The following is a 27,485-nucleotide window of genomic DNA, read 5'->3' as shown; positions in this document are numbered from 1 at the left end:
GTACATCTTTAAATAGTAATCTCTTACATGGTCCTGATCTAACTAGTTCACTAGTTAGCGTACTTGTACGATTCAGACTAGAAACTGTTGCCCTAATTTTATTTCAAAGTGTTTTTATTGTTTTAAATGCACATAACACAAACAAACCAACATTCTCTTATGTTATACAGGGCATCCCGATCCACAAACCTCATACTTTACAAACATTATCTCACATAACCCCTTTCACCACAGATTTGCATCCAAAATTCGTACGAGCACTGAGAATACACACAAAACACAAAAACAAAACAATGCAAAACAAACAAACAAACAAACAAACAAAAAAAATAAATAATAATAATAATAATAATAATAATAATAAATAAAATAATAATAATAAAAATAAAAGTAAAATGAATAAATAAAGGGGAGATGAGAATCTAAAGAATTAGCATCAAATGCATTTTTAAAATAATCCAAGAAAGGTTGCCATATATTCTGGAACCTTTCTGCTGAGTTTTGGACTGTAGTTCTTAATCTTTCAAGCTGGAGGAAGGACATAATTTCGCACACCCAACGTGAGTGTTTCGGGGTGAGGGAGATTTCCAATTTGTAAGAATTAATCGATGGGCTAACGGTGTAGAAAATGCTATTAATTGAGATTGGCCTCTTGAGACCCCAACTTTAGTGTGTACCACCCCAAATATTGCACTGATAGGATCTGGATCGATATTCTTTTTACAAATGTAGGTGAATGTATTAAATATCTCATACCAGAATATACCTATGCTTGGGCATGTCCAGAACATGTGAGCCAGAGAAGCAGGGGCTTGGTGACAATGCATACAGTTGGGATCCACATTAGGATATATTTTGGCCAATTTGGTCCTAGAAAGGTGCAGACGATTAAATACTTTGAATTGTATCAATCTGTGCCTAATACAGATACACGATGTGTATATTTTATGTATAGTTCTTTGACAAATTTCATCCGTCAATTCTGTATTTAGATCCTCCTCCCACTGTACCTTAAGAGACAGAAGGGATGGGCATTTCATGGCCTGAATAGCAGTATACAGCTGGGAGACACCACCCGAGAGATGGGGCTTGACCGTCAGACAACGATCAAGAGGGCCGATATTTGGTTTTGAGGGGAATGAACGAAACTGGGAACGGACAAAATCACGGACCAGAAGATACCTGAAGAAATGTGTTTTTGGTAAACTTAATTCATTAACCAAGTAGTCAAAAGAAACGAATGTGCCATCTACAAAAAGATCTCCCACACTGTTTATGCCTTTTCTAGCCCAGGTGAGAAAGGCCGCATCTATAAGCGATGGCTTAAAAAGAAAGTTTGAGGACAGAGGCATAGACACCAAAGCTTGAGTGTGACCAAAATGTTTGCGAAATTGGGTCCATATACGGAAGCCGCCTCTTACAATAGGATTGTCCGTATGTGCACCCACTGCCACCGGCAGTGGAGCACATAGCATTGAGGCCAAAGAGATGGACGAGCATGAATGTTGTTCCATTAGACACCAACTCGGATTACTCCCACCTTTAGAAGCTCTATACCATGTTACTAATTTGTGAATGTTTGCAGCCCAATATTAGTATAAAAAATTTGGTAGAGCCAGTCCAGCATTCTCCTTACATCTCTCGAGAACTGTTTTCCGTACGCGAGGAATTGTCTTGTTCCATATAAATGTACTGATGTGCCTATCAAGTTCCTTAAAGAATGATTTGGGTATGAAAATTGGGACTGTTTGGAATAAATACAAGATCTTAGGTAATATTACCATCTTTATTGAATTAATACGTCCAGCCAGGGACAGAGGCAGAGCAGACCAACATTTAAGGTTCTCCTTGATCTGTCCTAAGGCTGATTTAAAGTTATTTTGGAATATATCCTTATAGCTACTTGTGACACTTACTCCCAGGTATGCCATGTGGCCCTCTGTAGTTCTGAATGGGTATGAGTCAAAGGATCGATTCCGAGCCAGAACATAAATTGGGAACAAAACACTTTTGGTGAGGTTGATCTCATACCCAGAAAATTTACCAAATTGATAAATGGTGTCCAGGCATTCTGGGATTGAAGTCTCCGGATCTGATATAAACATCAGCAAATCATCGGCATACAATGACACTTTATGAACCAGGCCGCCCCTCGTGATACCCCGTATATTGTTATTACATCGCAATGCTGCGGCAAGTGGCTCAATGACCATATCAAAGAGTAGAGGAGACAACGGACAACTCTGTTGTGTCCCTCTCTGAACAGTGAAATATTGCAAATTAAAGTTATTAGTCCTCACTCTAGCTTGGGGTGATTCATACAACGTCCGAATCCAAGAAATAAAGACTGGACCAAAGCCGAATTTGCTTAGAGTTTTGAGGAGGTGTCCATACTCAATTCGATCAAAGGCTTTATGCGCATCTAGTGAGATCACAATTTCTGGCAAATGAATCGAATGTTTAGAGTATATTATGTTAAAGAGGCGATGTAAATTGTGAAAAGACTGCCTGCCCTTTACAAAGCCTGTCTGATCGGGATGCACAATTTTTGGTACTATAGATTCCAATCTTAGGGCGAGAATCTTTGTAAGTATTTTATAATCACATGTGAGTAGGCTGATCAGGCAATAAGACTTGCATTTCGTGGGGTCTTTGCCCTTTTTGGGAAGGACAGATATTGTGGCTTGGGTCAGAGATGTAGGCAGCTTCTCTTGTGTGAGTGATTTATTATAGACAAGGCACAGTAAAGGTATCAATTTAGAGGCAAAAGCCTTATAAAACTCGATTGGATAACCATCTGGGCCTGGTGCCTTTCTATTTTTCATTGATCTAATTGCTTGACTAATCTCAGTTTCAAATATCGGCTGCTCAAGGATGGCCTTATCCTCCTCAGCTGTAGTCGGAAGAGTTACATTGTCAAGAAATACGTGATCACAAGATTTGTCTGAAGAATATAAAGATGAATAAAATAATCTGAATTGCTCATTAATATCTTTGGAGTCAAGCTTAACTTCTCCATCCGCAGTTTGTATTTTTGTAATAAAATTGGCCGCAGAATATTGATGCAGCTGGTGAGAGAGTACCCTACTTGCCCGCTCTCCATGTTCGTAAAAGTTTTGTCTTGATTTCAGAAATTTCTCTCCTGCTTCCGTGGAGGCAAGAAGATAAAATTCAGTTTGTAATGCTATTCTTTTTTTCCGGAGGTCGACTGTAGGGGCCAAGGAGTGTTGCTGGTCAACATCGTGGATTAGATTGATCAACTCATTGTAACGTCTAGACCTGCTTCTAATTGGCCCTCTAACCTGGAGCCAAAGTTCCATAATGACCGGAGAGTGGTCAGAGATAACAATGCTTTCATAACTGCAAGACTTGATTGATGAAAGCATTTTTTGATCCAGCAAAAAGAAATCTATTCTTGAATATGTTTGATGAACAGCGGAGAGGAAGGAAAAGTCTTTTAACGTAGGGTTCTTAAATCTCCATGGATCTATTACACCACTAGAGCCACAAAAAGCATTTATAATAGTTGTGGATTTAGAGGGAGAGGGAGGGGCTGTAAATACTTTGGAACGGTCTAGAGAAGGTTTAAGAACCGTATTAAAGTCCCCTCCCAGAATCAGATGATGTGTGCCCAGCTCTGGTATACGGCCAAACAGTTCTTTAAAAAAGTCTGGGTTATCCCAATTTGGAGCATACACACTAACTAGGACCACCGGCACGTTATAAAGTCTGCCCTGAACGATCACGAAACGCCCGCATTTATCCCTTATAGCACTGGTTTGTATAAATTGCACATTTTTGCTAATCAAGATGGCTGTACCACGAAATTTAGAATTTAATTCAGAGTGGTAGACCTGTGATACGCATCCTCTCTTTAATTTAGGAATGTCTGTTGAGCGAAGGTGTGTTTCCTGTAGAAAAATAATTTCTGCCTTCAGTTTGTTTAAATGTGAAAACACCTTACTTCGCTTTACAGGATGATTGAGTCCCCTCACGTTCCAGCTCACAAATTTAGTCGCAGGTCTATTCATTCCCTCTGCCGAACCCATGGCTGATAGAGTCCAACTCAGTGATATTGTGAAAACTCATCTCCAACTCTGAGAGGAAAAAAAGAAAATAAAGGGAAAAAAAAACAAATGCACAAACACAAAAAAAGGCAAACTTTGTGGAATATATCACCCGTTAACAACACAAACCCCTGCTGGTCCCTCCCCAAATGAGAGACCGCACCCCCCCCAACCTCCCAAGCCACTGTGAAGTATCATGGAAAGAAGAAAATAAACTTACCAAGTGGAGCTGAGGCCCCACACAAACCTTATAATAACTATTAAACTGAACATTAACAAGACTATTTAGAACCATTACTCAATATCCCTGTGTACATGGAAGAGAGATGAAAAAAAATAAAATTAAAAATATATAAATAAAATGAAGTTATCGAAAGGTTGATTCCAGCATGTTAGAAAATGATTCCAAATGAAAAAAGAAAAACCAAGCATACATAAATTATTGCATATAAAGAAAAATAAAAATAAAATTATCCATACTTGTTTCCTACATATATTGGAAGACAGTTCTGGGGAAGAAAAAAAAAAAAAGGGAAACACACCTCAGTCCGCATATGCAACTAGCCATCAGTACACCCACTGTCCCATGTCACTGAGCTAGTCTAATGTCCCATGGCATTACACTGCAGCAATGTTGATCCCAACAAGAGTTGGTTCAAGCCAATACTTGCACCAAATATAACGTTACCATGGTATGTAGCCGAACATACTCCCATATTAATCGCTCGTAAGTCCCCTGACGAAGGTAGCCGCCTTCTCTGGGTCAGTAAAGCTCTTCTGCTGGCCTTCCCGAGTCGTAATCCTCAATTTTGCAGGATACAACAGCCCGTATTTTATTCCCTCGCATTGCCGTAAAAACTGTCTCACCTGCCCGAACGCCGCTCTCTGTCGCGCCACCTTCTGCGTGTAATCGGGGAACACTCTGATAATGTCACCATCTTCAGATACAAGTTTTGGAGATGTAACAGCCTTACGTAGAATGCTTTCTTTCTCTTGATACTAGTGAAACTTGACGACAAAAGCTCTCGGTGGCTGCCCATTTCCCGGGGCTTGCTGCAAGGTACGGTGAGCCCTATCGATAACGGGCGGTACGTCCAGGCCCATCACTTTTTGTAAAAGGTTTGCAACGAAGGTGCTCACTGAAACGCCTGCCTCGCGTCCTTCTTTTACCCCAAAGATGCGTAAATTACACCTCCGTGATCTCGCTTCCAAATTCTCAGCCTTTGCCGCCAGACTCACCACCTCTTTTTTCAGTTCAGTCACCTGTTGCTCCAGATTAGCGATAACATCCGAGTGAGTGTTAGCTGCAGTTTCCAAGCCTGCGGTGCGCTCCTCTAGCGCATTAGCTTTGATGTTAGCCTGATCGATTGCACCCTTCAGTTCATCTCTCAAACCACTGATTTGTTTGCATATTTCTTCATTTTGCATCTCTGCTTTCTCATCCATTTTCGCCAGCAGTTCATTTCTTAATGAACTTATTGCTTGCAATATAGCTGACTGCCCCGAGCTCGTGCTTTCCGCTGGTTCGTTAGCTTTACTAGTCTTCCTCAGGTCCGGCATCTTTATAAGCGGCTCAACTCGATTAACAAAATAAAAAACAAAAATTATCACGTTATCCATGCACACAATGTCTGTAGGGCTTCAAACAACGAAAAAAAGTGTCTTGTTGACAAATATTAAGGTTCATGTGGGAGATCTCAGTTAGACGAGTCTACATCCCTTCGAGGCCCAACCGGAAGTCAACTGTTGCCCTGATTGCCGACATTGAGTCTATGTTTCTTCAGGTGAAAGTTCACCCAGAAGACCGTGATCTTTTACGATTTCTTTGGTGGCCTGAAGGTAACACAAACAACAATTTGGAGGAATACAGAATGATGGTACATTTATTTGGAGCTACATCTTCACCAAGCTGCTCAAACTTTGCATTAAGAAAATGTGCAACAGATCAAAAGGACCTATATGACGACAAGACAAAGGATGTTGTGTTTAATAACTTTTATGTGGATGACTGCCTTGTCTCTGTAACATCTGAAACTGATGCTGTGCACCTGTACAAGAACCTCACTGATATGTGTGCCAAAGGAGGATTTCACTTAACTAAGTGGATGAGTAAGAGTCATGCTGTATTAAGTGCTATACCTGAAAAGAACAGAGAGTGCAAGGTAAAGGACCTGGATTTGGATCATGATGCATTACCTCTAGAAAGAGCCCTGGGAGTGCAATGGTGTGCTGAGTCAGATGCCTTTCAATTTAAGGTGGTAGTCTGTGATCGACCTTTTACCAGAAGAGGAATTCTTTCCATTGTTAGTTCCATCTATGACCCTCTAGGTTTCCTCTCACCTGTGATTCTACCTGCAAAAATAATCCTACAAGATCTATGCAGAAAAGAAATTGGATAGGGCGATGTTATTCCTTTGGAATATATTCAATGTTGGAGAAAGTGGCTAGATGACCTGCATCATTTGGAAAGTTTCAAGGTCAAAAGATGTTTAAAGCCTGATGGTTTTGGTGAAGTAACATCTGCTCAAATACATCATTTTTCAGACGCAAGTGAGCAAGGATTCGGTGTGGTGTCTTACCTTCTGATTCACAATGCCAATAATTTGACACATTCAACTCTTCTAGCAAGCAAGGCAAGAGTTACGCCACTAAAATCCATTACAATTCCTCACTTGGAACTGACAGCTGCCACACTTGCTAGTCGCATTAACAGCATATGGATGAGAGAGCTTAAGATGCCCTTTCAGGATTCAGTTTTCTGGACAGATAGTACCTCAGTTCTTAAGTACTTACGGAATAAGACCACAAGATTTAAGTGCTTTGTGTCTAACAGAGTGTCAGAAATTCTGAAGAACTCTGACATATCACAGTGGAAATATGTGAATTCGCTGAGTAATCTAGCGGATTTAACATCTAGAGGAGTGAAGGTGGATTCATTCCTACAAAACAGTATGTGGCTTTATGGTCCTAAATTTCTTGTTCAGCCGCAAGAAGAATGGCCAATAGATCCTACATATAAAGATGTGATGATGTCTAATGATCCTGAAATTAAAGGAAGTGTTTTGCTAAACTGGATAGAAGTCAAGGAAGAATCTGACTCCTTATCACACTTCTTTAATTACTTTTCTTCTTGGATGCGACTGAAAAATGCCATTGCATGGGTTCTTCGCTTGAAGACGATATTGTTGGATCGTGTCAGAGAGCGGAAACAGTCACAGGCCATGGATCCATATCAGCAGATGACAACTGTTGATAAAGGAATACAGAAGTTTACATCTATTGGACACAAGGACTTGCTTTCATTGAAAGAATTACAAAAGTCAGAAATGGAAATCATACGACTGTGTCAAAGGTGGAAATTAACTGATGAATTAGCAAGTTTGCAAAATAGTGGAATAGTCAAGAGAAATAGTTCTCTCTACAATCTTAATCCTTACTTCAGTCTGGTATTATAAGAGTTGGTGGTCGTCTTGGTAATGCAGAAATTCCTGAAGAAGCTAAACATCCGATCATACTGACTAAGGATATGCACATTTCTAACCTGATTTTGCACCACATTCATGAACAAGTTGGACATAGTGGGGCGAAACTACATGTTGGCTAGCCTTCGACAACAATATTGGATCACTGGAGCTGCTGTAGCCATAAGAAGAACTCTATCAAAATGTGTAGTTTGTAGGAGGTTCCATGGAACTGCAGGACATCAACAACTGGCAGATTTACCACCAGATAGAGTTTTACCAGATAAGCCACCCTTTACTCATGTTGGAGTAGATTGTTTTGGTCCCTTGGAGATAAAACGGGGAAGAGTCACCCTAAAACGCTACAGGGTTATCTTTACATGTCTTGCCATTAGAGCTGTTCACATTGAAATGACTGCATCATTAGATACGCTTCATCACACGACGTGGACAAGTGGCTGAAATACGCTCAGATAACGGGACAAACTTTGTCGGAGCTGAACGTGAATTGCGAGAGGCAATACAAAGTTGGAACCAAAATCAGATCAATGACGTTCTTCTTCAAAAGAAGATAAAATGGACTTTCAATCCACCCACTGGTTGACTCCATGGAGGAATCTGGGAGAGACTTATTCGATCAATAAGGAAAATTCTGAATGCTATTGTTCAAGGTCAGCGCTTGGATGAAGAAGGTCTTCTTACATTCTTTTGTGAAGCGGAGTCCATACTTAACAATCGACCTATAACAAGAGCTTCTTCTGATACTAACGATTTAGAAGTTTTAACACCTAATCATCTTCTCCTGTTGAAGACGAATTTGACATTACCTCCTGGAACATTCACTAAAGAGGACTTGTATACACGCAGAAGATGGCGTCAAGTTCAGTACATGTCAAATCTCTTTTGGAAGCGAAGGATAACTGATTACCTACCTCTACTACAGGAACGACAAAAGTGGATTGTAAAAACGCGCAACTTTCAGTTGGGAGATGTTGTGCTTCTAGTGGACGACAATGCACCGTTTACAAAAATTTGTTGTCTTCTTGAACCGGAGGAACATAAAGAATCTATGGACTAACTTCTTATAGTGACATTTGAGAGCTCTCAACGGATATGACATAATTCTTACATTATTGAATACAATCTTTGTAGCTACATGGATAAACTAAACAGACTCTTATTGACTAAAATACTTAATGAGAATTTATGTGCCATACTGCAGTGTAAATGTTTGTATTTATTCTTAATTATATTTAATGATGATTACAGATTTATTGTGTAATAATCAGGGGCTGGAATGTAAGTGCACTATATGCTTGACTTTTATTTTGTATCTTTTTTGGAATGCATTTCCGCATCATGGTGCTTCATTGGGGTTCAAGTGTATAAATCTCACTCCATTTCCTGTTTGTTAGTGGGTATGGGAAGAGGGGGAAAATAAGTGGGAAAGCTTACTTTCTGTTGACTGTAAAATTTTATTGATGTATTTTAATGTTGCTTTGATATAGATTTCAACATAATTAGTCAACAATTGTGTCTTTAGTGTTTTGCATCAATTATGCTTTTTTGTTTGAGTTAGTGTTTTCATCAGTCTGTACAACATGTATGTCAATAAATGTGATCAAGGAACAAGTGGAACGCGTCAGCAATGCTTCTTCCTGCTACTTCGCCTATCAGCGGTTATAGGTTGCCGCTAAAACATCTGATAAAGAACACGGTAAAAATTCACTTGTATGTATTGTTTTATCTGTTTATCAACATTAACTTACTATAGTCAGACGACTTCTCTTTCTGCTCATATCTCGACTGCAGCTCGCTGTCTAGCAAGCAAAATTTTAGTAATGGCCGGTTACTAAACCGGTTCTAACCAGTTCTTTCGAACAGTTTGTTTCAATGAACCGATTCAAAAAACCAGTTCACCAGTTCTTTTACCTCCTCAAGTAACGAAGTTGTTTCTATCGTTACATGAAAATACAATTAAAGACATTTAAATAAACTAATTTTTAATCATAACTTCAGTTAAATAATAATATCATCGTTATCTTGGAAAAGCACCCATAGTGTTCTAATGGGCAAACAGATTTTATTCTTATAGTATTTTAAAGTGAACTAGTCTCTATTACCTTTTTACAGAGACGAGGATTAAGCTCATAAAGCTTAAACTAGACCATGCTCAGCACAGCAGGTCTCAATTCAGTGAACTGTATTCAGTATTAATGAAGTTTGCAACATGTGATTGAATAAAATCAAAACGCGGACGGTCAGCGCTAATGAAACAAGTCTAAATTAACATTAAAGAATGTGTACTTACTCATTTCATTATTTGCAGTGAATCAAGTCCATCTGTAATCGCGGGCTCCTTCATCTTTTCTGGCATGATCAGCAACTTCCAGTGCAGAAAATGGTGGGTGGCGCGTCTGTCTCAACTTTGTTAAAATAGAACGTCATAAAGACCTAGAGTTTCTAGCACATGCGCATTACACAGAAAAATGATGGAACTATGATTTGTTGTTATATGAACTTGTTATTTCAAGTTTTCCATTTCCCATCAAGTCGAGGTTGTTAGAACTCATCCAATTGTGTAGTGAGGCACTGCAAGTTGACAGGACATGATTTTACTTGTTCACCTGACTAAAACACAATCATTTTTTACAGTGTATGCTAATGTTATGTAGCAATGCCAGGGAAATGCAGATTTAAAAAATGTATGGCTTCATGATGAAAAGTATGAGGGGTGTCTGGAGAAAGATCAGGACCCGGGACGTGCTAAATGTACATTGTCGCATAAAAAGTTTGACATTTCAAACATGGGAGAGCAGCGCTGTCTAGCCATGCTAAAGGTGCAAAGCATCAGTCTGCAGCTGCGTGCTCGACAGCTCCCAACCCCATCACTGGCTTTTTCACCCGTGTGTAACTTACTTGACACCAGCTCCCAGCTGCTATGCTTCCCTCTCATCCACTGTAAAACAAGGGACCATTTTGAGTGCTGTATCCAGAAATTAAACCCTAACTGCAGAGGTACTGTGGGCACTAAAGGTGGCTAATTCGCGATATTCCTTCAAGTCTTGTGAAGACACAGACCAGCTTTTTTAGACGATGTTCCCAGACAGCAAGATAACGGCCAGCTTTGCATGCGGCGAACACAAGTGCTCATATTTATGCACTTTTGGACTGGCTTTGAGGTTGGCAGATGTATGGAACCAAAATGAATGAACTAAAACTCCCATGTTTAAATTATGTAAGCACTGGTGGATTGAGAATGTCAATGTTTCAGAAAGAGGACTGCTACTCTGGCCACATGTCAAACAATACATTGAGATGGTAGGAGAGGTGAACTACCCAATCCAAAAGAAAAGTCATTTGAAGAGGTGAAGATGCGCTGTGCTGATCCTCTCTTCCCAGTGAAAGTGGTAATATTCAACAGCATTGATAGAGAAATCGACCTCTTCCTCACCATGTATCAGCCTGACCAACCAATGCTGCCATTTTTCTCCGGTGATATGTAGAAACTGATTAAAGGTAAGGACAAACATAAATTGTATGTTTGCTTATAATGTTTTTATCCTTATATAATTATATACACTGCAGTACAAACATTCAGAAACACAAAATGCAAAATTAAAATGACATTTTTGACATTTTCCTTTATATAGTCTAGAGCAGAGGTATTCAACTAAAATTGAAAGATGTCCAGTAAGAGAGAATTTCTTGAAGCAAAGGTACGGAAGATTATAATGTCTAAGTAGTTAACCTGACTGTCAAATCAAATAAATTCTGTACAATTCAAAAACTTTTTGACAATATTTATTGTCATGTAACATAGAACAGAACATATATATGATTGTAGATATGTATAAAGTTCTCTCATTAAATAAAGTAGGGCTACATTTCAAAATAAGAGAAAATAAATAAAATGTGAAAATTGTGTATGTTTAAATAAGTGCTTTACTTTCCCCTTTTATATCTCAGTGAGAGAACTGAGCTCTAGCTTTGCAGGATGTTAAACCTGGGCTTGAATGGAGTCAGGGCCGTTCTCATACACATGTGGTGCTGCTCATTAGTGAGCCTGGGACCATATTTAGTTTGGATTATGTTCATTGTAGGGGGCACGGTGGCTTAGTGGGTAGCATGTTCGCCTCACACCTCCAGGGTCGGGGTTCGATTCCCGCCTCCGCCTTGTGTGTGCGGAGTTTGCATGTTCTCCCCGTGCCTCGGGGGTTTCCTCCGGGTACTCCGGTTTCCTCCCCCGGTCCAAAGACATGCATGGTAGGTGACATGCTCTGGAAAATTGTCCGTAGTGTGTGATTGCGTGAGTGAATGAGAGTGTGTGTGTGCCCTGCGATGGGTTGGCACTCTGTCCAGGGTGTATCCTGCCTTGATGCCCGATGACGCCTGAGATAGGCACAGGCTCCCCGTGACCCGAGGTAGTTCGGATAAAGCGGTAGAGAATGAATGTTCATTGTAGAGAAAGCTGCCTCGCAGTTGTATGTAGAGCCAAACATTGTCAGGATGTATAGGGCTACTTTCCTCAGACCTGGGAAAGCTGTCTCAGGAACGCTGTCTTCAGATTTGAGTGGATATGTTTGTACAAAACATAAAGGTTTTGAACAAACATATCCACTTTATTAAAAGTGCCACTGTTTATGTACATATGAGACACACTGGTTTAGTGTGAAGTGTGAACAGAAATGAGTCTCACTCGTCTGTTTCTCTCCCTTTCTCCTTCTTACTCATCTGTTTCTGTACATATGAGACACACTGGTTCCCTTTCGGAACTCGAGCTGCGTCGAAACGCTATGGGAACGCCCCTGCATGACCGCGCTCTGAACCACATGTGTAATCTGACCAATAGGCGTTGGGACGTGACGTCATCAGCGGGTGACGTCGCGTAAACAGGAAGCTACAAATGGCTGCGAGATGGACAAGACGCTAGCTTCTGCTCATTCAGGTAAGCGCTGTTTTTCTGATACTGTGTTTTTCTGATCGAGTGATGTCTGGCAGACAAAAATTCCGAAAGTGTGTTTTTCCGTGTCCCCGTTTTATTACCGGGAAGGATTCGCACGATCGATGCGTTGTTTGCTTGGGAGTGGAGCATGCACAATTCGGCTCTCGAGGGAGTCAATTGCTCACATTGCAGCCGCATGGCTATGCGCACACTTCGCTCCCGGAGAGCGCTCTTCGGAGAGCGGTCCTTCCGGGCACCGCGAAGCCCAGAGACAGAGCGTGGCCACCCGATCTCCGTGGGCAGGGCCTAAAGGCCCTAGGCGATGCTCTAGGCCCAGGAAGGAGCAGGGTGACCTGAGGGTCACCCTCACCTCCGACAAACGGGCAGTGGTGTGTAGATCCTGACGGTCTACGGTTGGGGGGATGGGGCACACCACACGTGCTGGTGCCCATCCCTCCCCTGCACCACCGGGGCGCTAGGCCATTGGCTCTGCCACAGGATGTGCTCCATAGCACGGCACCCCTCCAGCGGGCACCTCCCTCCACTTCCGCCCAAAGTCTCGGTACGGATGGGGGAGGCCCGCCGCCTCTCAGGAGGTGTCAACGGCCGCAGTACATGGCTCCGGCCGTTCGGGTCATGGAGGCTGGTCTCGCGAGGCGCCATCAGCTGCAGGGCTTGGCCCCAGCTGCTCTGAGTGGGTCAGAGGCCAGCCCTGAGGGGCTGGTTCCCCTGAGGAACTTTCTGACAGCTTGGGAGGAGCTGCCAGGAGTCTCCCGGTGGTCCTGCGGACCATAGAGGACGGCTACACGGTTCAGTTCGCGTCCTCTCTTCCCCGTTTCAACGGGATGTGTCCCACCCTGGTGGGACCTGAGCAGGCTCTGGTCCTGGAACAAGAAGTGCACACACTCCTGAGGAAAGGAGCCATCGAGGTGGTCCCCCCCTCGGTTCGAGAGTCAGGCTTTTACAGCCCGTACTTCATCGTTCTGAAGAAGGATGGCGGGTTGCATCCCATTCTATATCTACGCTCCTTGAACCGCTCTCTCAGGAGGCTCAGGTTCAGGATGCTCACCCTCAGGGAGGTCGTGACTCAGATCAGGTCAGGGGACTGGTTCGTCACAATAGATCTGGAAGATGCGTACTTTCACGTTTCCATCCTTCCTGCACACAGGAGGTTCCTTAGGTTTGCTTTCAGGGGCGAAGCTTACCAATATCGGGTCCTCCCGTTCGGCCTAGCACTCTCACCCCGCACTTTCACGAAATGCGTCAACGCAGCACTGACCCCGCTGCGGCTCCAGGGCATCTGCATTTTAAATTACCTCGACGACTGGTTGATTCTGGCTCAGTCGGAGTGCCAGGCATTGCGTCATCGAGATGTCGTCCTCGCCTGCATGAAGGTGCTTGGGTTTCGGCTAAACGCCAGCAAAAGCGTGCTCTCTCCAGCACAGAGAACCACCATTTTGGGCGTGATATGGTACTCGGCCAGGATGCAGGCACGGTTGTCACCTGCTCGGGTCGAAGTCATCCTCACCTCGGTCAGGAGAGTGCGGGAAGGCCAGCCACTCACTGTGAAGCAGTTCCAGAGGCTGCTAGGGTTCATGGCTGTGGCGCCCAGCATAATCCCACTCGGCCTCCTGCACATGAGGCCCCTCCAGTGGTGGCACCGGGGCAGGGGGTTTTCTCTCAGGGGAAACCCATATCGTTTCATCAAGGTCTCACGGCGTGCCCTTCGAGCCTTGGATGTTTGGAAAGACCGAACGTTTCTGTCCCAAGGCCCCGTGTTGGGGGCTCCATGTCGCCGCGTGACGCTAACGACGGACGCCTCCCTCACGGGGTGGGGTGCGGTCATGAGTGGCCACTCCGCCCAAGGCCTGTGGAGCGGCCCACGTCTCTCGTGGCACATAAATTGCCTGGAGATGATGGCGGTGTTTTGGGGGTTAAAACGCTTCCTCCCGGACCGGCGAGATCGCCATGTATTGGTCCGCATGGACAATACTGCGGTGGTCTCCTACATCAACCACCAAGGGGGCCTCCGATCTTGCCCTTTGTACAAGCTAGCATGAGCAGTCCTCTTGTGGTCTCGGGACAGACTCCTCTCTTTGAGGGCCCTTTATATCCCGGGACGGGTGAATGTCAGAGCAGGGGCCGAGGCCTGAGGAATGGCGTCTCCACCCCGAGGTGGTGGAGTTCATGTGGCGGAGGTTCTACAGAGCCCAGGTGGATCTGTTTGCAACCCGGGAGACCTTGCACTGAGGCTACGCCTGTACGCCTTTCCGTCCGATTGCACTGCTCCCTGGAGTTCTGGAGAGAGTTCGCCGGGATGGAGTCCGTCTCCTCCTGGTAGCACCTCGATGGCCGGGCAAGCCATGGTTTGCAGATCTGGTGTCCCTACTCGAGGGCCCTCTGTGGGAAATTCCTCCCAGGAGGGATCTCCTCTCACAGGCGGGCGGAACTGTGGAGGCTGTGGCTGTGGCCCCTGAGGGGGCACAGTTCATAGCGGCTGGTCTCTCTACCGAGGTAGTAGAGACCCTTCTCCGCTCCAGAGCTTCCTTCATTTACAGCCCCCAAACAGAAGCAAGAACCAACTGTGTCCAGTGCGAGCACTAGTCACTTACCTCCGCAGGACGAGTCCATGGAGAGAATCGGTGCAGCTGCTCGTCTGCTACGGCTCTAACAGTAAGGGTTTCCCGGCCGCTATGCAGATGTTGAGCTGATGGGTAGTGGATGCGATTGTCGTCTTACAAGCTCTCTGGCTTCCACCCGGAGTGTGGCGGCCTCTACGGCCTAGTCCGCTGGAGTGGTACTCCAAGACATCTGTGGCGCTGCTGGTTGGTCCAGCCCGCTGACCTTCGTCAGGTTCTATGACCTTGACCTCAGAGCCACCCCGGGCTCCTCTGTCTGTGCCAAGGCCCTCACTCTCTACGCAGTGTCTGGTCAGTGTGGCATGATTGGACACTCGTTCCCATAGCGTTTCGACGCAGCTCGAGTTCCGAAAGGGAACGTCTCTAGGTTACGACCGTAACCCTAGTTCCCTGAGGAACGAGACGCTGCATCTCCGTGCCACACTCTCCGCATCCCTGCGGCTCTTACCTTCTCTCACAGAAGCTAGCGTCTTGTCCAGCCATCACTCGATCAGAAAAACACAGTATCAGAAAAACAGCGCTTACCTGAATGAGCAGAAGCTAGCGTCTTGTCCATCTCGCAGCCATTTGTAGCTTCCTGTTTACGCGACGTCACCCGCTGATGACGTCACGTCCCAACGCCTATTGGTCAGATTACACACGTGGTTCAGAGCGCGGTCACGCAGGGGCGTTCCCATAGCGTTTCAACGCAGCGTCTCGTTCCTCAGGGAATTAGGGTTACGGTCATAACCTAGAGATATTTAGTATGAAGTATGAACAGAAATGAGTTTGTCCATTCTGGATTAAATGCTCTATTTTCGCTGTCCACTTTTCTTTTTTTTGGAAAGCGCCATTTGTCCTTTATTCTCCCTTTCTCCATCTCACTCGTCTGTTTTTCTCCCTTTCTCCATCTCACTCGTCTGTTTTTCTTCCTTTCTCCGTCTCACTCGTCTGTTTTTCTCCCTTTCTCCGTCTCACTCGTCTGTTTCTCTCCCTTTCTCCGTCTCACTTGTCTGTTTCTCTCCCTTTCTCCGTCTCACTTGTCTGTTTCTCTCCCTTTCTCCATCTCACTCGGCTGTTTCTGTCCCTTGTTTCGCATATATCGCTATCTTTCTTTCATGTGTAACTTTACTGTAATTCTCTCTCTGTCTTGCACTGTTGAGTTGCAATAATGCACAGACATGATTGGCTGAGTGGTATCACGTGGGATGGCTTAACTAGCATGCATTTGGTCTGTGCGTTTCCACTAACACTATTGTAAAGATTGCAAAAGCTGCACCGGATAAAATAGAAGCACCCCGCCAAGTTTTACATCATAAACATCTACATTGTGTTTAGAAATGTCAGATGCAGGGCAGTGGAATAAAACACTGTTCAGAGATGTGGTTTTTTTTTTAGAGCTATTAAAATTGAGCGTCACCTACTGACCAAACAACAAATTTTTTATTTTTTTTTGCCACCACATTAACTAAAGGAAGCGCCTGCACGATCACTTATTATTATATATGAAATTAAGTTAAAGTAACATGTTTATTATTTTACTATTACTGTCTAGACCAATTTATTGGTTTGTTTTTAGAAAACAGTTCATGTAATGTTTATTCTTGTGGTTTAGTAAATTAATTTGTGGTTAAATAAGTAAAAATATCAGTTGTTTTTAGCTCAAAAGATACATTTGTAATTTTAATTTGGCTTGTAAATTTGCAAATTAAGTTATCAAACTGAAGAATACAATCACTTAATTTTACATTTTCATCATCACCATGGGACGATTTCTGAAGGAAAAGCATCTGGAAGAGGCCACATCCACTCTAAAGCTCCTCCATGTCCCTTTTCAAGACAGCAGTCTGCAGGACAGTTTTCAGATTGATATTGGGTTAACAGCAGAAGCCACCCCGACCAAACTCAAGATTTCAGATAGACTAGAGATTAAGAAGGACTACAAGAAACTGTTGATCACACTAATTGAGAAGTTGCTGAAAAAGGCTCCAGTGCATCAAATGTTAGTGAGAAGCATGCAGTGCCTTGACCCGAGACGCATGGCTGAAAGTAAGGAACAGGGAACAAGTTCAGGGAATTTGACCCCAAAACTGCTCAAGTGGACACCCTGTTGTATGAGACAATTTGAACAAAACCATCACTTTCCAGAGTGTGGAATGTGGTGATTCTTCTTGTCTTATCACATGGTCAGGCAAGCGTTGAAAGCGGTTTTTCAATCAACAAAGAATTAATAGTTGAGAATCAGAGGCTCATTGTTGACCATGTCAGATCTGTAGGGGGGTGTAACCAAGGTACAAATCACAAAGGAGCTGCTCCTTTCAGCTGTAGGAGCCAGACAGAAGTACCATGGGTACCTGTATAAAGAGGAAGGCTTTCAATGATTAGTTGGAAGATTTGAAAAAAAAAAGGGCTAGGATGGAGGCGGACATTTGTGCTCTTGAGAGATCGGCAGATGAATATGCTGAAAAGGCTAAATCTTCAGGCAATCTGATCTTATAGTTTTTTACAATCGCTATGACAGTTTTTTCAATACATTTAACAAGTTTCCTAAACTCTTAACACGGTTAGCACAACATCCGTCTTTGTAGGCTATGCAATTAACACATTTCTTGTTGCTTTGATACAAAATGCATACAGTTAACACCAATTTAAAATGCTTGAATGTCTTTTATACACAAGCTTAACCAAGACCAAAATAATGTCATTTTACATTCTAATTTACAAATGCTTTCACACTGTATGTCAGAACAGATTACATCATGTTCTAAACATAACTTGTATAGGTTAAAGTCAAAGTGAACAGCTGTTCATATTGTAAATTGAAACACAAATATATTCCCTGTATTTTATTCTATTGCGAAATCAAATCACAGCTGATTCCCATCTAGGAACCACACTCAGGTGTTGAGGTTTTTTCAATCGCATGATCATATGGTCTAAAAGAGGACTCTCTGGGCTGATCTTGTGTGGAAAAGGAACAATATAGAGCAACACAAAGAAAGAAAGAAAGAAAGAAAGAAAGAAAGAAAGAAAGAAAGAAAGAAAGAAAGAAAATGCCTGCACGAGGGAGAGGAGGACAAGTACCATTACGAGGCAGAAGAGTGGGGCAAGGACAAGGACAAGGGAGAGGAGTTAGAATGTATGGTGGCGCTCAAAGAAGGACCAGAGCTAAGGTAACTGATCAAATAAGAGATCATGTCAAACCACGGGCTATCATACAGAGAGGCTGGTGAACGAGTACAGCCAAATCTCAGCCTGGACACAGTGGCATCCATTGTCCGTGTTTTCAGAGAAACCAACACGTAGGACATTGCTTCTCCTACAGCAAAGTGTAAATAATTTTACCATTTACTCTATTAGAGTGACTGTATGCCTCCGATCTCAAATATGTAACTGTTTTCATCCCTCCAGGGGCAGAGGAAAGCTCTTGAATGAAGAACAGGAACTTGCTTTTGTCAACATGGTGATTGCTTACAATAAAAAAAAACTGAAGGACATTCAGTCCAGAGTTGTAGAGGACAACCTTGTCTTTGGGAACATTGCAGCAATCAGTATAACATCCATTTTTCAGACTCTAGCTAAACACAGAGTCCGAATGAAACAACTATATAAAGTTCCTTTTGAAAGGAACAGTGAGCGCATCAAAGAACATGAAATTATCTATGTTGACGAGGCTGGCTTCAATTTGGCGAAAAGGCGTCGCCGTGGGAGAAACATAATTGGCAAAAGGGCCACAGTTACCGTGCTGTGCCAGAGAGGAGCCAATATCACCATGTGTGCCACAATCTCCAACAACGGTGCACTTCTTCATAAATGTGAGATTGGCCCCTACAACACCGACCGCCTTCTCCTGTTTTTAGAAAACCTGCACGAAAGACTGGTGCCAGAGGTAGAAAGGTGGGAGACCACTTTCCCATGTGATAACATATATTGGACAATGTGGCATTCCACCATTCACGTGCAGTCACAGTTTGTTTGATACAAGAATGATGTCCCATTTCCTTGCCCCTTACTCCCCTTTCCTCAACCAAATTGAGGAGTTTTTCTCAGCCTGGCGATGGAAGATGGAGATGGAAGATGGACCATCCACATGATCAAATGTTAGGGTTGCAAAATTCTGGGAATTTTCAAGGCTGGAAACTTTCCATGGGAATTAACGGGAATATATGGAAATAAACTGGGAATGCAGAGTTGCCTATTACAACGAACTTAGATGTAGTTAAAAAAAAATCTTGCAGCAGAATTTTGTTTAAAACAACAAGATTTAATGCAATTTAAGTTGACTTGTAACCTGTGTTCCTCGGTCAATTGCACACAGCATACTGCTTACTGGAGTGTCATTGAGGCCAAACCCCCTGCAGGTACTTGCATTCTTCCATAACATGCACAGTAACACTTTATTTTAGGGTCATTTAACTAGTTGTGTAATAGCATGAATATTAATAGAATATTGGGTATTTATTAGTTCTTATTAAGCACATATTAATGCCTTATTCTGCATTAACTTATTAAACAATCTTAAAGTTTACTTACTATACTTAAGATAATTTTTATAAACTCTTAACACAGACTTACACCTACAAAACACAATTGGCCAAATTGATAATTTTTCTCTCAAAAACACATTTTGTTAAATATATACTAGCTCTCCATTTCAAAACATAACACATCTTTCTCTGCACACACTGACTTTACTGAAACACTGGAAATCTGACTCAAAATAAAATTATCCTGTCAAAGAATAACACTTTTTTTCACTTCACAAGGTATATGCAGTCGATCAAAGTACACCAGGTTTCAAAATAAAACGGCTATTGTTGACATTAGAAAAGCTGAATAGACTTTTAGGTTTCAGGTAACATGCAATCCACCTTTTACGCAAAATTTAGTTGGGAACTGTATGTCCACATGTACAGTAATGTTCACATTCAAACGCATTCCAGTAAAAAGCAAATCAGTTATTTTTTCTTTACTGTTTACTAAAGGAGGTACAGTAGAAACACAATATAATAGAACAGAAAAAGTTTTACAGTATTGCTTACAGTGGACAAAATATCATATATAAGAGCATTCTGAAAAACATAAAAAAAAAAAAAAAAAACAGCAAAAAGCCCAGATAAGAAGGGGGGAACTAAAAATAGCACAAAATTAATGTATCTAATCCCTGCGATCTTCAGGGTTAGGCCACATGTTTTTGTCAACATCACATCTGATATCATCCAAGGCGATGCACCTGGGATAAAACCACTTGGTATGTCGGATCCACCCTTGGCAATCTTGAACTGTGATGTCACTGCAGCCAGCATCCATGGCTTCAAGGAGAGACATCTGGTCATGTGGCTGATGGTCATAAACCTTCCACCTCCATGCAGAAAAGAACTCCTCTATGTGGTTGAGGAAAGGTGAATAGGGTGGAAGGAAGGGACTTACCAGTCTTGGGTGGACTTCAATCCATGCTGTTATTGCTTGCGAATGATGGAAAGCAGCATTGTTGCAGGTAATTACAAAGGTCCTCATGTTTTCACCCTCCTGATCCTGCTCTGGTACCAGGCACTGGTGGAGATCATTGAGAAAGGCAAGGAGGCGCTCGGTATTATAGGGTCTAACCTGACATCTGTGAAGGAGTAATCCTGCACTTGCCATTGCTGCACACATGGTAATGTTTGCCCCTCTCTGTCCTGGCACATCGACTGTGGCCCTTTTTCCAATTATATTTCGTCTACAACTCAATTCCATAACTCTCTTAAACAAAGTTTTTGTATATCATGTCATTACTGTATACCATACTGTACTGTAACCTATTACTGTGTAGATTACCTACTTGCAAAGTGCAAAGCTTATAGAACTGGACATTGAATTGAATATACACTATACCTGGACATATTGTTATCGTAGTTCCTTGACTCTCTCACTGTTCCTCTCAAAGGGAACAGTGTAGAGCTGCTTCATCCTAGTGATGGGAAGTTCAGTTCTTTTCCGCGAACCGGTTCTTTCGGACAGTTCGATTTAATGAACCAGTTCAAAAATCCAGTTCACCAGTTCTTTTACGTCCTGACGTAATGACGTCATTCACAATGACGTAATGACGCTAATTCCATTATCCAGCTGCCGGCAGATATTAATACAATCAATTTAACACATTCGAAAAGTTCTTTGTAATCATAACTTTAGTTGAATACGTTTCTTACATTTAAGTTTTGCAACTAAAACACGCAGTACAGGCATTTATGTGCAAATGTGGATGTTTTACGTGTCTTAAAGATATAAAGTTAATAAACTAATCTTCATCAATTTACAAAAAGCGGCATATAAAAATACAGACTAACCTGCACAATAGTCAATAGTAAAATTAACTGACATATATTGAGTGACATATATTGATTTTTTTTTTATATAAATGTATGACTAGATACTATGCATATCCCAATATGTATAATTTGCTCTGAAGGTTTACGCATGCGCAGCATCAACAGTATGTCGGACGCGTCCAAAACAGTTCTCAGTTCAGTGTACTGATGATTCGCTGTACTAGTTCATCGGTTCTCGGACGTGTCCGAAACAAGCAGTTCTCAGTTCAATGTACTGATGATTCGCTGTACCAGTTCAGTTATTCAAGCATGGGCAGTATCAACAGTTCATCGGTTCTTGGACGCGTCCGAAAGAAACAGTTCTCAGTTCAATGTACTGATGATTCGCTGTACTAGTTCATCAGTTCTCGGACACGTCCGAAACAAGCAGTTCTCAGTTCAATGTACTGATGATTCGCTGTATCGGTTCAGTAATTCACGCATGCGCAGTATCAACAGCTCGTGCTCACAGTTCTCTCAGCACAACATGTCTCAGTTCAGTGTACAGGAGTTACATATACTCCGGGATATTAGTTTATTTAGAGTCAGACCGACTGTCAGGCATGACTGAAAGTGAGTAACTTTAGTAACTTGTGGATCAGCTCTGACTCAAGTCGCGAACTGTTTAGAACGAATCAGTCCGATTTGGTGAACCGGTTCATCCAGTTCACTAAAAAGAACTGGTTCAAAAGAACGATTCGTTCACGAACTGGCCATCACTACTTCATCCGCACTCTGTGTTTGGACAATGTCCATGTAATGGTTGTGAGGCTGATGCTTTCTGTGTCAAATATAGCTTTAACAGTAACTTTCTGTGGTAAATAAGCTTCTACAGTAACTTTCTGTGGTAAATTTAGCTTTAACAGTAACTTTCTGTGGTAAATTAAGCTTCTAAAATAACTTTCTGTAGTAAATTTAGCTTTAAGAGTAACTTTCTGTGGTAAATAAGCTTCTACAATAACTTTCTGTGGTAAATGTAGCTTTAACAATAACTTTCTGTGGTAAATATAGTTTAACAGTAACTTTCTGTGGTAAATAACCTTCTAAAATAACTTTTTGTAGTAAATTTAGCTTTAACAATAACTTTCTGTGGTAAATATAGCTTTAAGAGTAACTTTCTGTGGTAAATAAGCTTCTACAATAACTTTCTGTGGTAAATTTAGCTTTAACAATAACCACCCATGGTACATTTAGCTTGAGCCATAAACTGTGGTACATTTAGCTTTAGCAATTACTTTTTTTGGTAAATTTAGCTTTAACAGTAACTTTCTGTGGTTAATTAAGCTTTAACGGTAACTTTTTGTGGTAAATTTCAATTTGGCAATACTTTTCTGTGGTAATTTAGCTTTAACAGTAACTTTCTGTGGTAAATTAAGCTTCTACAATAACTTTTTGTGGTAAATTTAGCTTTAACAGTAACTTTCTGTGGTAAATTAAGCTTCTACAATAGCTTTTTGTGGTAAATTTAGCTTTAGCAATAAACTGTGGTAAATTTAGCTTTAACAATAACTTTCTGTGGTAAATTTAGCTTTAACGGTAACTTTCTGTGATAAATTAAGCTTTAACAATAACTTTCTGTGGTAAATTAAGCTTTAACAATAACTTTCTGTGGTAAATTTAGCTTTAACAATAACTTTCAGTGGTAAATTTAGCTTTAACAGTAACTTTCTGTGGTAAATTAAGCTTTTACAATAACTTTCTGTGGTAAATTTTGCTTTAGCAATAAACTGTGGTAAATTTAGCTTTAACAATAACTTTCTGTGGTAAATTTAGCTTTAACAGTAACTTTCTTTGGTAAACAAGGCTTCTACAATATTTTTTGTGGTAAATTCAGCTTTAACAGTAACTTTCTGTGGTAAATTAAGCTTCTACAATAACGTTCTGTGGTAAATTTAGCTTTAACCTTAACTTTTTGTGGTAAATTTAAATTTGGCAATAATTTTCTGTGGTAAATTCAGCCTTAACAGTAACTTTCTGTGGTAAATAAGCTGCTACAATAACTTTTTGTGTTAAATTTATCTTTAACAATAACTTTCTGTGGTAAATTTAGCTTTAACAGTAACTTTCTTTGGTAAATTTAGCTTTAGTAATAAACTAGTAAATTTAGCTTCTACAATAATTTTCTGTGGTAAATTTAGCTTTAACAGCCTTTATTGATGCGGGAATGTTCCCGAAAAAAAAATCGATCGTTCGGCAAGGCAGCTGTTGCACTGCATTATGGGATGTGTAGTTTGTGTGTTATCAGCATTTCATATCACCGGGCCATTAATAACAATAATAATAGATCTATATAAAATGATCTCATCTTGAGTTTGACACCTATGCGCTACAGTATTAGCCGATCTTGGTGTTAAGGCAGATATGTGTTCATTCTAATATGACTGCAAGCAATATTGTCTGAACATACAGTATTTACACTGGACGGTCGGCACTGTTTCTGTTGATTGTCCTTTGTGTATTGTCTTTTTTGTATTTTGTGTACTGTCTTGTCTGTCTTGTTTGTCTTGTCCTGCACTGTTTGCAGAAGGTTGCACAGATGCACTTTATGTGGCTAGATCTACTTACTAAGTCTCAGTCCTGTCTTTGTTTTAAGTAGCACCTTGATCCTGAAACATAGTCTCATTTCACTGTGCACTGTAACAGCTATATATGGTTGAAATGACAATAAAAGCTTTGTGTCTTGACTTGACTTGATATGAGTGGAGGGATGATCTCCTAGACTCAAAACAGAACACTTACATCTTTATCTGCATGAACACAACACTGCCATTTGTCATATTTAATTGCATTTTCATATGAACTTAGATTTAAATCAGTTACTGTAAGTGTTATTACAACTGTAATTGTAGAATCCCAATAATACTAATAATACTAACTAATAATTGTTAAATTAAAACTATCTTGTTAAACTGACAAAAACTTTAACTTACACTTCAGTAAACATTGTATGTGAGCCATCGGCATACTTATTTATAGTGTCTTGGTCACGTCCCTATAATGAACTTTTTTAAAGTCATATACACTTAATTGCTTTAAGTGTTCAACTGTGGAAAATTTTAAACTGTTTAAGTTGTCAACTTAAATGCAAAATATTAAGAACTTAATATTCGACTAAAGTCAAATTCACTTAAAACCATGACCACATAATGCAATAATTGTCTTTTATTTTATTGAAACATATTACAAAGCAATAAATGTCATTGATAGTGATGCTATTTATGAACTACAAGATGTAAAACCAGTTTTCAAAAATAAGCTTTAAACAGTAAGAACAGTAAAATGACCAAAATGTGTTTTTAACACCAGGTACTACAGTCTATTCTTACATATTGCTACAGATATTTTCTCTGACAATCACTTCGAAAAACCCCGAAACTGCATTTTTTGTTTTAGCAAATGAAACGTGTTTGATGAATTGTGAAACAATTTCCTCCAACATAGTTTTTTTTTTTTGTTTGCTCAGTACATAAATTTCAAATCTGGAAAATAAAAACACATTTTAACAACACTTACCATGTAAACATTAAGTGTCACAGTATTATACAACATTTAACATAAAACCATTATGTTTACAGCAGGGGTTCCCAAACCAAGTCCCACTACCCTGCTGGTTTCCCAACAAACCCTGCTTCACCTTCAAAAAACACAAACTGCAACTTTCTAAAATGTGTCCTCTGTTAAACAGTTTCAGTTCAGGTTTAACAAACATTTGTAAGAACACTGGACACATTTATTACAAGAAGAAACATATATTACAAAATGACCAACTGCAAGAATATTTGCAATTGTGCCATGATCATAAATGTGTCTTACACTGCAAGATCATTCAGCTTTTGAACCTTTGGTAGTAGCTCACTTCAACCTAAGCTTAGTATAACCTGCTGAATGAAGATAAGTGTTTTTCATGCACTTTGGGTACTCCAAGTTTAGTGCATAGGTAAAGCCAAACAAGAGGCACATTGCTTTAGGTAGGTTGGTGTGTGCATCCTTTACAAGGCTGCCCTCCAGGATGACCCCCACTCTTGAGGGGTTCAGTTGTGTTGATGCTGGACTTGTGGCTCTGTTTTCCTCATAGCAGAGAATTCCCACTGGAATGTTCAAGAATTTTCCATCATTAAGATTCTGTATTGTGTGAGAGACAAGACAATAAAGAGCCTCTTGGTAACAGGAAAGGCACATTATCAGACAAATCAAGTTAAAATCAAGTTAAATTCTATGAAACATCTTCATAAATGCTGATTATCATTACCCACCTTCCCAAATAATTCAAAACGTACAGCAAAATGGCAATATTAAGTAACAATGTTAAGTAAGTAACAATAATAATTTAAATAAAGTTAATCACAGAGCTGCTCTTGAGGAACATAGATGCATCATCCCCAAGAATGACTGGAAGTCCCCTCGGGACAAGACATCTAGTGGCTGTTGGCTCAGTGCTCTACAAAGAGGTATAGCACACATTTACATGTAGAACAAGTAAACATATTTTCTTTCTTTACTTTGGTGGTATCGCTCCATGCAGTGGTTTAGCTTTATTTGTACAGTTGAGATTTTCACCTCTGTCATTTTACTTCCATTAGCTTGTTATGGAGAGAATGTGTTTTTGTAATATGAATGAACCATCTATCAATATTATTACAGAAAAAACAAATATCAACCCACCTTTGTCTGTTGTAGTAGCTCCGCTAACTGCTGGCCAATCCGACCTGTCTTACCCTTGAAGATTTCCATCAAGTTTGGACACAACCCATCAACCACACCAAAGAATTCTTCTTTAAGATTTCTTCCAACAACCCTGTTAAACTTAAAGTAAACCTGAAACATTCAAAACAAGCCACATTTTGCAAACAGGCAAAGTTACTTATTACACAAATGAACCTATTTAACTTCTTGTTTCGGTGAAAGATCTAGTGTCTCACTTAAATGATCATATTAGAGAGGGCAGGTCTGTGTCATGTCCAGTAAGTGGTAGTACGATCGTGTTTACAAAAAAGTCATCATGTACTTCTCACATGTGTAGGAAGCATAAAGCTCCCCAGATGGTATTGATAACATGTACAGAGAAACTCACCCTTAGCCCCATTTGTCATTGCCAATACAGATGATACCGAAAACACACATGAAGCCATACCAACAGCTCATGCAGACATTGATATGCCAGAGAATGATAGTCATTCTTATCTCAGAAACATTTGTCTCTTTTACCTTAAAATGCAAGGACAGCTGCTGATTCCTGCCTCTACTATACAGAATATTGTTGAGGAAATGCAAAATGTGCATGAGAAAGGTCAAGCCTTTACTATAACTAAAATAAGTTCCTTTTTAAAAAAATGATATGAGCCTGTCAGATGAAACGGTCACTAAAATCTGTGACTGCATTAGAGTCAGATTTGTTCTGTCCGTCATCAGGGACAATTAAGAACAACATACTCCAGAAATCAGACATTCACAAAAATGTTGAAATACACAGAACCCCAAAAAGTGGCATTGGGATTGGATGAAAACATGACACAAAAATATGCTAACTACATACCAGTGACAGAAACTCTGAAGAGCTTTTTACAATCACATTTAGGGAGGAATACACAATCACAACTGTTTGGAGATCCTGATGCCGAGGTTTTTATGGATTTATATGATGGACAAAATTTCGAATGTCACCAGTTCTTTAATGAAAACCCTGAAAGCCTCAAACTGATTTTGTACCAAGATTCATTTGAAATTGTGAATCCTCTGGGTTCTGCTAAGAAGACACACAAAGTTCTTGCAGTCTATCTTTCATTAGCAAATTTTACCCATTCATATGCGCTCAAATAGTGATAATATGTTTTTAGTCTTGTTGTGTGTTGAGAATGACCCTAAGTGTTTTGGAGTAGCCAAAGTTTTCTCAGAGTTGTTGGCAGATCTGAAATCCTTGGAGACAGATGGAATAAATGTAGATGGAGAAACAGTAAAAGGGGGTCTTTACTGCATTGCTGGGGATAACTTGTGTTCTCATTGCATAGGTGGGTTTACAGAGAACTTCATCCACTCTCATTATTTTTGCA

At 40.8% G+C, this 27,485-nt stretch overlaps 1 protein-coding gene, 1 long non-coding RNA gene and 1 pseudogene across 2 annotated transcripts in view; 1 reads left to right on the top strand and 2 right to left on the bottom strand.

Moving 5' to 3' along the window:
- LOC113663787 (NACHT, LRR and PYD domains-containing protein 12-like) overlaps window positions 1-27,485 on the top strand; it is a 631,994-nt gene that overhangs the window by 102,388 nt on the left and 502,121 nt on the right. The window lies entirely within an intron of this gene.
- Window positions 1-27,485, bottom strand: part of LOC113663806 — a 589,387-nt pseudogene that overhangs the window by 155,111 nt on the left and 406,791 nt on the right.
- LOC125139560 lies at window positions 24,668-26,406 on the bottom strand. The gene is made up of 3 exons (XR_007138591.1): window positions 26,101-26,406; window positions 25,692-25,876; window positions 24,668-25,560 (listed from the first exon to the last, which is right to left on the bottom strand). It is a non-coding gene; the product is annotated as an uncharacterized LOC125139560 (long non-coding RNA).

The sequence above is a fragment of the Tachysurus fulvidraco genome, chromosome 19 (genome assembly GCF_022655615.1).
Source record: "Tachysurus fulvidraco isolate hzauxx_2018 chromosome 19, HZAU_PFXX_2.0, whole genome shotgun sequence".
Taxonomy (NCBI): domain Eukaryota; kingdom Metazoa; phylum Chordata; class Actinopteri; order Siluriformes; family Bagridae; genus Tachysurus; species Tachysurus fulvidraco.
Note: the sequence above shows the minus strand (reverse complement) of the source record. Positions and strands in the feature narration are given on the sequence as shown.